The sequence below is a fragment of the Dermacentor variabilis genome, chromosome 8 (assembly GCF_050947875.1).
Source record: "Dermacentor variabilis isolate Ectoservices chromosome 8, ASM5094787v1, whole genome shotgun sequence".
NCBI classification, from domain to species: Eukaryota; Metazoa; Arthropoda; class Arachnida; order Ixodida; family Ixodidae; genus Dermacentor; species Dermacentor variabilis.
The window spans coordinates 170673901-170688285 of record NC_134575.1 but is presented as its reverse complement, the minus strand read 5'-3'; the positions used below and the strand labels follow the sequence as shown (position 1 = coordinate 170688285).

The following is a 14385-nucleotide window of genomic DNA, read 5'->3' as shown; positions in this document are numbered from 1 at the left end:
GGAAACTCATACGGGTTCCTCGAAAGAAAAGCCTCATAGTTGAAGAAAAATTCATCCTGGTCCGGGACTCGAACCCGGGACCACCGCCTCTCTGGGGCAGCCGCTCTACCATCTGAGCTAACCAGGCGGCTAGCAGATGGCAGAGCGAAGTCGAATTTGTCGACAACACGAAGCAAAGGCAAGAGTTTGACGTAGCAGTTCTGCGTAAACCCGCAAGGTGGAGAGAAGTAATGAATAAAGGGAAAATGAGACATCCACCCGTTCGTAGCAGTTGCTACAAAGGAAACCCATACGGGTTCCTCGAAAGAAAAGCCTTATAGTTGAAGAAAAATTCGTCCTGGTCCTGGACACGAACCCGGGACCACCGCCTTTCCGGGGTAGCCGCTCTACCATCTGAGCTAACCAGGCGGCTAGCAGATGGCAGAGCGAAGTCGAATTTGTCGACAACACGAAGCAAACGCAAGAGTTTGACGTAGTAGTTCTGCGGAAACCCGCAAGGTGGAGAGAAGTAATGAACAAAGGGAAAATGAGACATCCACCCGTTCGTAGCAATTGCTACAAAGGAAACCCATACGGGTTCCTCGAAAGAAAAGCCTCATAGTTCAAGAAAAATTCGTCCTGGTCCGGGACTCGAACCCGGGAGCACCGCCTTTCCGGGGCAGCCGCTCTACCATCTGAGCTAACCAGGCGGCTAGCAGATGGCAGAGCGAAGTCGAATTTGTCGACAACACGAAGCAAAGGCAGGACTTTGACGTAGTAGTTCTGCGGAAACCCGCAAGGTGGAGAGAAGTAACGAATAAAAGGAAAATGACCATCCACCCGTTCGTAGCAATTGCTACAAAGGAAACCCATTCGGGTTCCTCGAAAGAAAAGCCTCATAGTTGAAGGAAAATTCGTCCTGGTCCGGGACTCGAACCCGGGACCACCGCCTTTCCGGGGCAGCCGCTCTACCATCTGAGCTAACCAGGCGGCTAGCAGATGGCAGAGCGAAGTAGAATTTGTCGACAACACGAAGCAAAGGCAGGACTTTGACGTAGTAGTTCTGCGGAAACCCGCAAGGTGGAGAGAAGTAATGAATAAAAGGAAAATTCCACCCGTTCGTAGCAATTGCTACAAAGGAAACCCATGCGGGTTGCTCGAAAGAAAATCCTCATAGATGAAGAAAAATTCGTCCTGGTCCGGGACCATCGCCTTTCCGGGGCAGCCGTTCTACCATCGTAGCTAACCAGGCGGCTAGCAGATGGCAGAGCGAAGTCGAATTTGTCGACAACACGAAGCAAAGGCAAGAGTTTGACGTAGTAGTTCTGCGGAAACACGCAAGGTGGAGAGAAGTAATGAATAAAGGGAAAATGAGACATCCACCCGTTCGTAGCAATTGCTACAAAGGAAACCCATACGGGTTCCTCGAAAGAAAAGCCTCATAGTTGAAGAAAAATTCGTCCTGGTCCGGGACTCGAACCCGGGACCACCGCCTTTCCGGGGCAGCCGCTCTACCATCTGAGCTAACCAGGCGGCTAGCAGATGGCAGAGCGAAGTCGAATTTGTCGACAACACGAAGCAAAGGCAAGAGTTTGACGTAGCAGTTCTGCGGAAACACGCAAGGTGGAGAGAAGTAATGAATAAAGGGAAAATGAGACATCCACCCGTTCGTAGCAGTTGCTACAAAGGAAACCCATACGGGTTCCCCGAAAGAAAAGCCTCATAGTTGAAGAAAAATTCGTCCTGGTCCGGGACTCGATCCCGGGACCACCGCCTTTCCGGGGCAGCCGCTCTACCATCTGAGCTAACCAGGCGGCTAGCAGATGGCAGAGCGAAGTCGAATTTGTCGACAACACGAAGCAAAGGCAAGAGTTTTACGTAGTAGTTCTGCGGAAACCCGCAAGGTGGAGAGAAGTAATGAATAAAGGGAAAATGAGACATCCACCCGTTCGTAGCAATTGCTACAAAGGAAACCCATACGGGTTCCTCGAAAGAAAAGCCTTATAGTTGAAGAAAAATTCGTCCTGGTCCGGGACTCGAGCCCGGGACCACCGCCTTTGCAGGGCAGCCGCTATACCATCTGAGCTAACCAGGCGGCTAGCAGATGGCAGCGCGAAGTCGAATTTGTCGACAACACGAAGCAAAGGCAAGAGTTTGACGTAGCAGTTCTGCATAAACCCGCAAGGTGGAGAGAAGTAATGAATAAAGGGAAAATGAGACATCCACCCGTTCGTAGCAGTTGCTACAAAGGAAACCCATACGGGTTCCTCGAAAGAAAAGCCTTATAGTTGAAGAAAAATTCGTCCTGGTCCTGGACACGAACCCGGGACCACCGCCTTTCCAGGGCAGCCGCTCTACCATCTGAGCTAACCAGGCGGCTAGCAGATGGCAGAGCGAAGTAGAATTTGTCGACAACACGAAGCAAAGGCAGGACTTTGACGTAGTAGTTCTGCGGAAACCCGCAAGGTGGGGAGAAGTAATGAATAAAAGGAAAATTCCACCCGTTCGTAGCAATTGCTACAAAGGAAACCCATGCGGGTTCCCCGAAAGAAAAGCCTCATAGTTGAAGAAAAATTCGTCCTGGTCCGGGACTCGATCCCGGGACCACCGCCTTTCCGGGGCAGCCGCTCTACCATCTGAGCTAACCAGGCGGCTAGCAGATGGCAGAGCGAAGTCGAATTTGTCGACAACACGAAGCAAAGGCAAGAGTTTGACGTAGTAGTTCTGCGGAAACCCGCAAGGTGGAGAGAAGTAATGAATAAAGGGAAAATGAGACATCCACCCGTTCGTAGCAATTGCTACAAAGGAAACCCATACGGGTTGCTCGAAAGAAAATCCTCATAGATGAAGAAAAATTCGTCCTGGTCCGGGACCATCGCCTTTCCGGGGCAGCCGTTCTACCATCGTAGCTAACCAGGCGGCTAGCAGATGGCAGAGCGAAGTCGAATTTGTCGACAACACGAAGCAAAGGCAAGAGTTTGACGTAGTAGTTCTGCGGAAACACGCAAGGTGGAGAGAAGTAATGAATAAAGGGAAAATGAGACATCCACCCGTTCGTAGCAGTTGCTACAAAGGAAACCCATACGGGTTCCCCGAAAGAAAAGCCTCATAGTTGAAGAAAAATTCGTCCTGGTCCGGGACTCGATCCCGGGACCACCGCCTTTCCGGGGCAGCCGCTCTACCATCTGAGCTAACCAGGCGGCTAGCAGATGGCAGAGCGAAGTCGAATTTGTCGACAACACGAAGCAAAGGCAAGAGTTTTACGTAGTAGTTCTGCGGAAACCCGCAAGGTGGAGAGAAGTAATGAATAAAGGGAAAATGAGACATCCACCCGTTCGTAGCAATTGCTACAAAGGAAACCCATACGGGTTCCTCGAAAGAAAAGCCTTATAGTTGAAGAAAAATTCGTCCTGGTCCGGGACTCGAGCCCGGGACCACCGCCTTTGCAGGGCAGCCGCTATACCATCTGAGCTAACCAGGCGGCTAGCAGATGGCAGAGCGAAGTCGAATTTGTCGACAACACGAAGGAAACGCAAGAGTTTGACGTAGTAGTTCTGCGGAAACCCGCAAGGTGCAGAGATGTAATGAACAAAGGGAAAATGAGACATCCACCCGTTCGTAGCAATTGCTACAAAGGAAACCCATACGGGTTCCTCGAAAGAAAAGCCTCATAGTTCAAGAAAAATTCGTCCTGGTCTGGGACTCGAACCCGGGACCACCGCCTTTCCGGGGCAGCCGCTCTACCATCTGAGCTAACCAGGCGGCTAGCAGATGGCAGAGCGAAGTCGAATTTGTCGACAACACGAAGCAAAGGCAAGAGTTTGACGTAGCAGTTCTGCATAAACCCGCAAGGTGGAGAGAAGTAATGAATAAAGGGAAAATGAGACATCCACCCGTTCGTAGCAGTTGCTACAAAGGAAACCCATACGGGTTCCTCGAAAGAAAAGCCTTATAGTTGAAGAAAAATTCGTCCTGGTCCTGGACACGAACCCGGGACCACCGCCTTTCCGGGGCAGCCGCTCTACCATCTGAGCTAACCAGGCGGCTAGCAGATGGCAGAGCGAAGTAGAATTTGTCGACAACACGAAGCAAAGGCAGGACTTTGACGTAGTAGTTCTGCGGAAACCCGCAAGGTGGGGAGAAGTAATGAATAAAAGGAAAATTCCACCCGTTCGTAGCAATTGCTACAAAGGAAACCCATGCGGGTTCCCCGAAAGAAAAGCCTCATAGTTGAAGTAAAATTCGTCCTGGTCCGGGACTCGATCCCGGGACCACCGCCTTTCCGGGGCAGCCGCTCTACCATCTGAGCTAACCAGGCGGCTAGCAGATGGCAGAGCGAAGTCGAATTTGTCGACAACACGAAGCAAAGGCAAGAGTTTGACGTAGTAGTTCTGCGGAAACCCGCAAGGTGGAGAGAAGTAATGAATAAAGGGAAAATGAGACATCCACCCGTTCGTAGCAATTGCTACAAAGGAAACCCATACGGGTTGCTCGAAAGAAAATCCTCATAGATGAAGAAAAATTCGTCCTGGTCCGGGACCATCGCCTTTCCGGGGCAGCCGTTCTACCATCGTAGCTAACCAGGCGGCTAGCAGATGGCAGAGCGAAGTCGAATTTGTCGACAACACGAAGCAAAGGCAAGAGTTTGACGTAGTAGTTCTGCGGAAACACGCAAGGTGGAGAGAAGTAATGAATAAAGGGAAAATGAGACATCCACCCGTTCGTAGCAATTGCTACAAAGGAAACCCATACGGGTTCCTCGAAAGAAAAGCCTCATCGTTGAAGAAAAATTCGTCCTGGTCCGGGACTCGAACCCGGGACCACCGCCTTTCCGGGGCAGCCGCTCTACCATCTGAGCAAACCAGGCGGCTAGCAGATGGCAGAGCGAAGTCGAATTTGTCGTCAACATGAAGCAAAGGCAAGAGTTTGACGTAGTAGTTCTGCGGAAACCCGCAAGGTGGAGAGAAGTAATGAATAAATGGAAAATGAGACATCCACCCGTTCGTAGCAATTGCTACAAAGGAAACTCATACGGGTTCCTCGAAAGAAAAGCCTCATAGTTGAAGAAAAATTCATCCTGGTCCGGGACTCGAACCCGGGACCACCGCCTCTCTGGGGCAGCCGCTCTACCATCTGAGCTAACCAGGCGGCTAGCAGATGGCAGAGCGAAGTCGAATTTGTCGACAACACGAAGCAAAGGCAAGAGTTTGACGTAGCAGTTCTGCGTAAACCCGCAAGGTGGAGAGAAGTAATGAATAAAGGGAAAATGAGACATCCACCCGTTCGTAGCAGTTGCTACAAAGGAAACCCATACGGGTTCCTCGAAAGAAAAGCCTTATAGTTGAAGAAAAATTCGTCCTGGTCCTGGACACGAACCCGGGACCACCGCCTTTCCGGGGTAGCCGCTCTACCATCTGAGCTAACCAGGCGGCTAGCAGATGGCAGAGCGAAGTCGAATTTGTCGACAACACGAAGCAAACGCAAGAGTTTGACGTAGTAGTTCTGCGGAAACCCGCAAGGTGGAGAGAAGTAATGAACAAAGGGAAAATGAGACATCCACCCGTTCGTAGCAATTGCTACAAAGGAAACCCATACGGGTTCCTCGAAAGAAAAGCCTCATAGTTCAAGAAAAATTCGTCCTGGTCCGGGACTCGAACCCGGGAGCACCGCCTTTCCGGGGCAGCCGCTCTACCATCTGAGCTAACCAGGCGGCTAGCAGATGGCAGAGCGAAGTCGAATTTGTCGACAACACGAAGCAAAGGCAGGACTTTGACGTAGTAGTTCTGCGGAAACCCGCAAGGTGGAGAGAAGTAACGAATAAAAGGAAAATGACCATCCACCCGTTCGTAGCAATTGCTACAAAGGAAACCCATTCGGGTTCCTCGAAAGAAAAGCCTCATAGTTGAAGAAAAATTCGTCCTGGTCCGGGACTCGAACCCGGACCACCGCCTTTCCAGGGCAGCCGCTATACCATCTGAGCTAACCTGGCGGCTAGCAGATGGCAAAGCGACGTCGAATTTGTCGACAACACGAAGCAAAGGCAAGAGTTTGACGTAGCAGTTCTGCGGAAACCCGCAAGGTGGAGAGAAGTAATGAATAAAGGGAAAATGAGCCATCCACCCGTTCGTAGCAATTGCTACAAAGGAAACCCATACGGGTTCATCGAAACAAAAGCCTTATAGTTGAAGAAAAATTCGTCCTGGTCCGGGACTCGAACCCGGGACCACCGCCTTTCCGGGGCAGCCGCTCTACTATCTGAGCTAAGCAGGCGGCTAGCAGATGGCAGAGCGAAGTCGAATTTGTCGACAACACGAAGCAAAGGCAAGAGTTTGACGTAGTAGTTCTGCGGAAACCCGCAAGGTGGAGAGAAGTAATGAATAAATGGAAAATGAGACATCCACCCGTTCGTAGCAATTGCTACAAAGGAAACTCATACGGGTTCCTCGAAAGAAAAGCCTCATAGTTGAAGAAAAATTCATCCTGGTCCGGGACTCGAACCCGGGACCACCGCCTCTTCGGGGCAGCCGCTCTACCATCTGAGCTAACCAGGCGGCTAGCAGATGGCAGAGCGAAGTCGAATTTGTCGACAACACGAAGCAAAGGCAAGAGTTTGACGTAGTAGTTCTGCGGAAACCCGCAAGGTGGAGAGAAGTAATGAATAAAGGGAAAATGAGACATCCACCCGTTCGTAGCAACTGCTACAAAGGAAACCCATACGCGTTCCTCGAAACAAAAGCCTCATAGTTGAAGAAAAATTCGTCCTGGTCGGGGACTCGAACCCGGGACCACCGCCTTTCCGGGGCAGCCGCTATACCATCTGAGCTAACCAGGCGGCTAGCAGATGGCAGAGCGAAGTCGAATTTGTCGACAACACGAAGCAAAGGCATGAGTTTGACGTAGTAGTTCTGCGGAAACCCGCAAGGTGGAGAGAAGTAATGAATAAAGGGAAAATAAGACATCCACCCGTTCGTAGCAATTGCTACAAAGGAAACCCATACGGGTTCCTCGAAAGAAAAGCCTCATAGTTGAAGAAAAATTCATCCTGGTCCGGGACTCGAACCCGGGACCACCGCCTCTCCGGGGCAGCCGCTCTACCATCTGAGCTAACCAGGCGGCTAGCAGATGGCAGAGCGAAGTCGAATTTGTCGACAACACGAAGCAAAGGCAAGAGTTTGACGTAGCAGTTCTGCGTAAACCCGCAAGGTGGAGAGAAGTAATGAATAAAGGGAAAATGAGACATCCACCCGTTCGTAGCAGTTGCTACAAAGGAAACCCATACGGGTTCCTCGAAAGAAAAGCCTTATAGTTGAAGAAAAATTCGTCCTGGTCCTGGACACGAACCCGGACCACCGCCTTTCCGGGGCAGCCGCTATACCATCTGAGCTAACCAGGCGGCTAGCAGATGGCAAAGCGACGTCGAATTTGTCGACAACACGAAGCAAAGGCAAGAGTTTGACGTAGTAGTTCTGCGGAAACACGCAAGGTGGAGAGAAGTAATGAATAAAGGGAAAAGGAGACATCCACCCGTTCGTAGCAATTGCTACAAAGGAAACCCATACGGGTTCCTCGAAAGAAAAGCCTCATAGTTCAAGAAAAATTCGTCCTGGTCGGGGACTCGAACCCGGGACCACCGCCTTTCCGGGGCAGCCGCTATACCATCTGAGCTAACCAGGCGGCTAGCAGATGGCAGAGCGAAGTCGAATTTGTCGACAACACGAAGCAAAGGCAAGAGTTTGACGTAGTAGATCTGCGGAAACCCGCAAGGTGGAGAGAAGTAATGAATAAAGGGAAAATGAGACATCCACCCGTTCGTAGCAATTGCTACAAAGTAAACCCATACGGGTTCCTCGAAAGAAAAGCCTCATAGTTCAAGGAAAAATCGTCCTGGTCCGGGACTCGAACCCGGGACCACCGCCTTTCCGGGGCAGCCGCTCTACCATCTGAGCTAACCAGGCGGCTAGCAGATGGCAGAGCGAAGTCGAATTTGTCGACAACACGAAGCAAAGGCAAGAGTTTGACGTAGCAGTTCTGCGTAAACCCGCAAGGTGGAGAGAAGTTATGAATAAAGCGAAAATGAGACATCACCCCGTTCGTAGCAGTTGCTACAAAGGAAACTCATACGGGTTCCTCGAAAGAAAAGCCTCATAGTTGAAGAAAAATTCGTCCTGGTCCGGGAATCAAACCCGGACCACCGCCTTTCCGGGGCAGCCGCTCTACCATCTGAGCTAACCATGTGGCTAGCAGATGGCAGAGCGAAGTCGAATTTGTCGACAACACGAAGCAAAGGCAAGAGTTTGACGTAGTAGTTCTGCGGAAACCCGCAAGGTGGAGAGAAGTAATGAATAAAGGGAAAATGAGCCATCCACCCGTTCGTAGCAATTGCTACAAAGGAAACCCATACGGGTTCCTCGAAAGAAAAGCCTCATAGTTCAAGGAAAATTCGTCCTGGTCCGGGACTCGAACCCGGGACCACCGCCTTTCCGGGGCAGCCGCTCTACCATCTGAGCTAACCAGGCGGCTAGCAGATGGCAGAGCGAAGTCGAATTTGTCGACAACACGAAGCAAAGGCAAGAGTTTGACGTAGCAGTTCTGCGTAAACCCGCAAGGTGGAGAGAAGTTATGAATAAAGCCAAAATGAGACATCCACCCGTTCGTAGCAGTTGCTACAAAGGAAACTCATACGGGTTCCTCGAAAGAAAAGCCTCATAGTTGAAGAAAAATTCGTCCTGGTCCGGGAATCAAACCCGGACCACCGCCTTTCCGGGGCAGCCGCTCTACCATCTGAGCTAACCAGGCGGCTAGCAGATGGCAGAGCGAAGTCGAATTTGTCGACAGCACGAAGCAAAGGCAAGAGTTTGACGTAGTAGTTCTGCGGAAACCCGCAAGGTGGAGAGAAGTAATGAATAAAGGGAAAATGAGACATCCACCCGTTCGTAGCAACTGCTACAAAGGAAACCCATACGCGTTCCTCGAAACAAAAGCCTCATAGTTGAAGAAAAATTCGTCCTGGTCGGGGACTCGAACCCGGGACCACCGCCTTTCCGGGGCAGCCGCTATACCATCTGAGCTAACCAGGCGGCTAGCAGATGGCAGAGCGAAGTCGAATTTGTCGACAACACGAAGCAAAGGCATGAGTTTGACGTAGTAGTTCTGCGGAAACCCGCAAGGTGGAGAGAAGTAATGAATAAAGGGAAAATAAGACATCCACCCGTTTGTAGCAATTGCTACAAAGGAAACCCATACGGGTTCCTCGAAAGAAAAGCCTCATAGTTGAAGAAAAATTCATCCTGGTCCGGGACTCGAACCCGGGACCACCGCCTCTCCGGGGCAGCCGCTCTACCATCTGAGCTAACCAGGCGGCTAGCAGATGGCAGAGCGAAGTCGAATTTGTCGACAACACGAAGCGAAGGCAAGAGTTTGACGTAGCAGTTCTGCGTAAACCCGCAAGGTGGAGAGAAGTAATGAATAAAGGGAAAATTAGACATCCACCCGTTCGTAGCAGTTGCTACAAAGGAAACCCATACGGGTTCCTCGAAAGAAAAGCCTTATAGTTGAAGAAAAATTCGTCCTGGTCCTGGACACGAACCCGGGACCACCGCCTTTCCGGGGCAGCCGCTCTACCATCTGAGCTAACCAGGCGGCTAGCAGATGGCAGAGCGAAGTCGAATTTGTCGACAACACGAAGCAAACGCAAGAGTTTGACGTAGTAGTTCTGCGGAAACCCGCAACGTGGAGAGAAATAATGAACAAAGGGAAAATGAGCCATCCACCCGTTCGTAGCAATTGCAACAAAGGAAACCCATACGGGTTCCTCGAAAGAAAAGCCTTATAGTTGAAGAAAAATTCGTCCTGGTCCTGGACACGAACCCGGACCACCGCCTTTCCGGGGCAGCCGCTATACCATCTGAGCTAACCAGGCGGCTAGCAGATGGCAAAGCGACGTCGAATTTGTCGACAACACGAAGCAAAGGCAAGAGTTTGACGTAGCAGTTCTGCGTAAACCCGCAAGGTGGAGAGAAGTTATGAATAAAGGGAAAGTGAGATATCCACCCGTTCGTAGCAATTGCTACAAAGGAAACCCATACAGGTTCCTCGAAACGAAAGCCTCATAGTTGAAGAAAAATTCGTCCTCGTCGGGGACTCGAACCCGGGACCACCGCCTTTCCGGGGCAGCCGCTATACCATCTGAGCTAACCAGGTGGCTAGCAGATGGCAGAGCGAAGTCGAATTTGTCGACAACACGAAGCAAAGGCAAGAGTTTGACGTAGTAGTTCTGGGGAAACCCGCAAGGTGGAGAGAAGTAATGAATAAAGGGAAAATGAGACATCCACCCGTTCGTAGCAATTGCTACAAAGGAAACCCATACGGGTTCCTCGAAAGAAAAGCCTCATAGTTCAAGGAAAATTCGTCCTGGTCCGGGACTCGAACCCGGGACCACCGCCTTTCCGGGGCAGCCGCTCTACCATCTGAGCTAACCAGGCGGCTAGCAGATGGCAGAGCGAAGTCTAATTTGTCGAGAACACGAAGCAAAGGGAAGAGTTGGACGTAGCAGTTCTGCGTAAACCCGCAAGGTGGAGAGAAGTTATGAATAAAGCGAAAATGAGACATCCACCCGTTCGTAGCAGTTGCTACAAAGGAAACCCATACGGCTTCCTCGAAAGAAAAGCATCATAGTTGAAGAAAAATTCGTCCTGGTCCGGGAATCAAACCCGGACCACCGCCTTTCCGGGGCAGCCGCTATACCATCTGAGCTAACGAGGCGGCTAGCAGATGGCAGAGCCAAGTCGAATTTGTCGACAACACGAAGCAAAGGCAAGAGTTTGACGTAGTAGTTCTGCGGAAACCCGCAAGGTGGAGAGAAGTAATGAATAAAGGGAAAATGAGTCATCCACCCGTTCGTAGCAATTGCTACAAAGGAAACCCATACAGGTTCATCGAAAGAAAAGCCTTATAGTTGAAGAAAAATTCGTCCTGGTCCGAGACTCGAACCCGGGACCACCGCCTTTCCGGGGCAGCCGCTCTACCATCTGAGCTAACCAGGCGGCTAGCAGATGGCAGAGCGAAGTCGAATTTGTCGACAACACGAAGCAAACGCAAGAGTTTGACGTAGTAGTTCTGCGGAAACCCGCAAGGTGGAGAGAAGTAATGAATAAAGGGAAAATGAGACATCCACCCGTTCGTAGCAATTGCTACAAAGGTTCCTCGAAACAAAAGCCTCATAGTTGAAGAAAAATTCGTCCTGGTCGGGGACTCGAACCCGGGACCACCGCCTTTCCGGGGCAGCCGCTATACCATCTGAGCTAACCGGGCGGCTAGCAGATGGCAGAGCGAAGTCGAATTTGTCGACAACACGAAGCAAAGGCAAGAGTTTGACGTAGTAGTTCTGTGGAAACCCGCAAGGTGGAGAGAAGTAATGAATAAAGGGAAAATGAGACATCCACCCGTTCGTAGCAATTGCTACAAAGGAAACCCATACGGGTTCCTCGAAAGAAAAGCCTCATAGTTCGAGAAAAATTCGTCCTGGTCCGGGACTCGAACCCGGGACCACCGCTTTTCCGGGGCAGCCGCTCTACCATCTGAGCTAACCAGGCGGCTAGCAGATGGCAGAGCGAAGTCGAATTTGTCGTCAACACGAAGCAAAGGCAAGAGTTTGACGTAGTAGTTCTGCGGAAACCCGCAAGGTGGAGAGAAGTAATGAATAAAGGGAAAATGAGACATCCACCCGTTCGTAGCAATTGCTACAAAGGAAACCCATACGGGTTCCTCGAAACAAAAGCCTCATAGTTGAAGAAAAATTCGTCCTGGTCGGGGACTCGAACCCGGGACCACCGCCTTTCCGGGGCAGCCGCTATACCATCTGAGCTAACCTGGCGGCTAGCAGATGGCAGAGCGAAGTCGAATTTGTCGACAACACGAAGCAAAGGCAAGAGTTTGACGTAGTAGTTCTGTGGAAACCCGCAAGGTGGAGAGAAGTAATGAATAAAGGGAAAATGAGACATCCACCCGTTCGTAGCAATTGCTACAAAGGAAACCCATACGGGTTCCTCGAAAGAAAAGCCTCATAGTTCGAGAAAAATTCGTCCTGGTCCGGGACTCGAACCCGGGACCACCGCTTTTCCGGGGCAGCCGCTCTACCATCTGAGCTAACCAGGCGGCTAGCAGATGGCAGAGCGAAGTCGAATTTGTCGTCAACACGAAGCAAAGGCAAGAGTTTGACGTAGTAGTTCTGCGGAAACCCGCAAGGTGGAGAGAAGTAATAGATAAAGGGAAAACTAGACATCCACCCGTTCGTAGCAGTTGCTACAAAGGAAACTCATACGGGTTCCTCGAAAGAAAAGCCTCATAGTTGAAGAAAAATTCGTCCTGGTCCGGGAATCAAACCCGGACCACCGCCTTTCCGGGGCAGCCGCTCTACCATCTGAGCTAACCAGGCGGCTAGCAGATGGCAGAGCGAAGTCGAATTTGTCGACAACACGAAGCAAAGGAAAGAGTTTGACGTAGTAGTTCTGCGGAAACCCTCAAGGTGGAGAGAAGTAATGAATAAAGGGAAAGTGAGTCATCCACCCGTTCGTAGCAATTGCTACAAAGGAAACCCATACGGGTTCCTCGAAACAAAAGCCTCATAGTTGAAGAAAAATTCGTCCTGGTCGGGGACTCGAACCCGGGACCACCGCCTTTCCGGGGCAGCCGCTCTACCATCTGAGCTAACGAGGCGGCTAGCAGATGGCAGAGCCAAGTCGAATTTGTCGTCAACACGAAGCAAAGGCAAGAGTTTGACGTAGTAGTTCTGCGGAAACCCGCAACGTGGAGAGAAGTAATGAACAAAGGGAAAATGAGCCATCCACCCGTTCGTAGCAATTGCTACAAAGGAAACCCATACGGGTTCCTCGAAAGAAAAGCCTTATAGTTGAAGAAAAATTCGTCCTGGTCCTGGACACGAACCCGGACCACCGCCTTTCCGGGGCAGCCGCTATACCATCTGAGCTAACCAGGCGGCTAGCAGATGGCAAAGCGACGTCGAATTTGTCGACAACACGAAGCAAAGGCAAGAGTTTGACGTAGCAGTTCTGCGTAAACCCGCAAGGTGGAGAGAAGTTATGAATAAAGGGAAAGTGAGACATCCACCCGTTCGTAGCAATTGCTACAAAGGAAACCCATACAGGTTCCTCGAAACGAAAGCCTCATAGTTGAAGAAAAATTCGTCCTCGTCGGGGACTCGAACCCGGGACCACCGCCTTTCCGGGGCAGCCGCTATACCATCTGAGCTAACCAGGTGGCTAGCAGATGGCAGAGCGAAGTCGAATTTGTCGACAACACGAAGCAAAGGCAAGAGTTTGACGTAGTAGTTCTGGGGAAACCCGCAAGGTGGAGAGAAGTAATGAATAAAGGGAAAATGAGACATCCACCCGTTCGTAGCAATTGCTACAAAGGAAACCCATACGGGTTCCTCGAAAGAAAAGCCTCATAGTTCAAGGAAAATTCGTCCTGGTCCGGGACTCGAACCCGGGACCACCGCCTTTCCGGGGCAGCCGCTCTACCATCTGAGCTAACCAGGCGGCTAGCAGATGGCAGAGCGAAGTCTAATTTGTCGAGAACACGAAGCAAAGGGAAGAGTTGGACGTAGCAGTTCTGCGTAAACCCGCAAGGTGGAGAGAAGTTATGAATAAAGCGAAAATGGGACATCCACCCGTTCGTAGCAGTTGCTACAAAGGAAACCCATACGGCTTCCTCGAAAGAAAAGCATCATAGTTGAAGAAAAATTCGTCCTGGTCCGGGAATCAAACCCGGACCACCGCCTTTCCGGGGCAGCCGCTCTACCATTTGAGCTAACCAGGCGGCTAGCCGACGGCAGAGCGAAGTCGAATTTGTCGTCAACACGAAGCAAAGGCAAGAGTTTGACGTAGTAGTTCTACGGAAACCCGCAAGGTGGAGAGAAGTAATCTATAAAGGGAAAATCAGACATCCACCCGTTCGTAGCAATTGCTAGAAAGGAAAACCATACGGATTCATCGAAAGAAAAGCCTCATAGTTGAAGAAAAATTCGTCCTGGTCCGGGACTCTAAGCCCGGACCACCGCCTTTCCGGGGCAGCCGCTCTACCATCTGAGCTAACCAGGCGGCTAGCAGATGGCAGAGCGAAGTCGAATTTGTCGACAACACGAAGCAAAGGCAAGAGTTTGACGTAGTAGTTCTGCGGAAACCCGCAAGGCGGAGAGAAGTAATGAATAAAGGGAAAATGAGACATCCACCCGTTCGTAGCAATTGCTACAAAGGAAACCCATACAGGTTCATCGAAAGAAAAGCCTTATAGTTGAAGAAAAATTCGTCCTGGTCCGAGACTCGAACCCGGGACCACCGCCTTTCCGGGGCAGCCGCTATACCATCTGAGCTAACCTGGCGGCTAGCA

At 50.8% G+C, this 14385-nt stretch overlaps 2 non-coding genes across 2 annotated transcripts; both read right to left on the bottom strand.

Annotated features, from left to right (window-relative positions):
* Positions 1–11495: 11495 nt before the first annotated feature.
* TRNAP-CGG (transfer RNA proline (anticodon CGG)) lies at positions 11496–11570 on the bottom strand. Its single transcript has one exon. It is a non-coding gene; the product is annotated as a tRNA-Pro (tRNA).
* A 487-nt stretch (positions 11571–12057) lies between these two features.
* On the bottom strand, positions 12058–12132 carry TRNAP-CGG (transfer RNA proline (anticodon CGG)). The gene has a single exon. It is a non-coding gene; the product is annotated as a tRNA-Pro (tRNA).
* Between the last annotated feature and the right edge of the window lie 2253 nt (positions 12133–14385).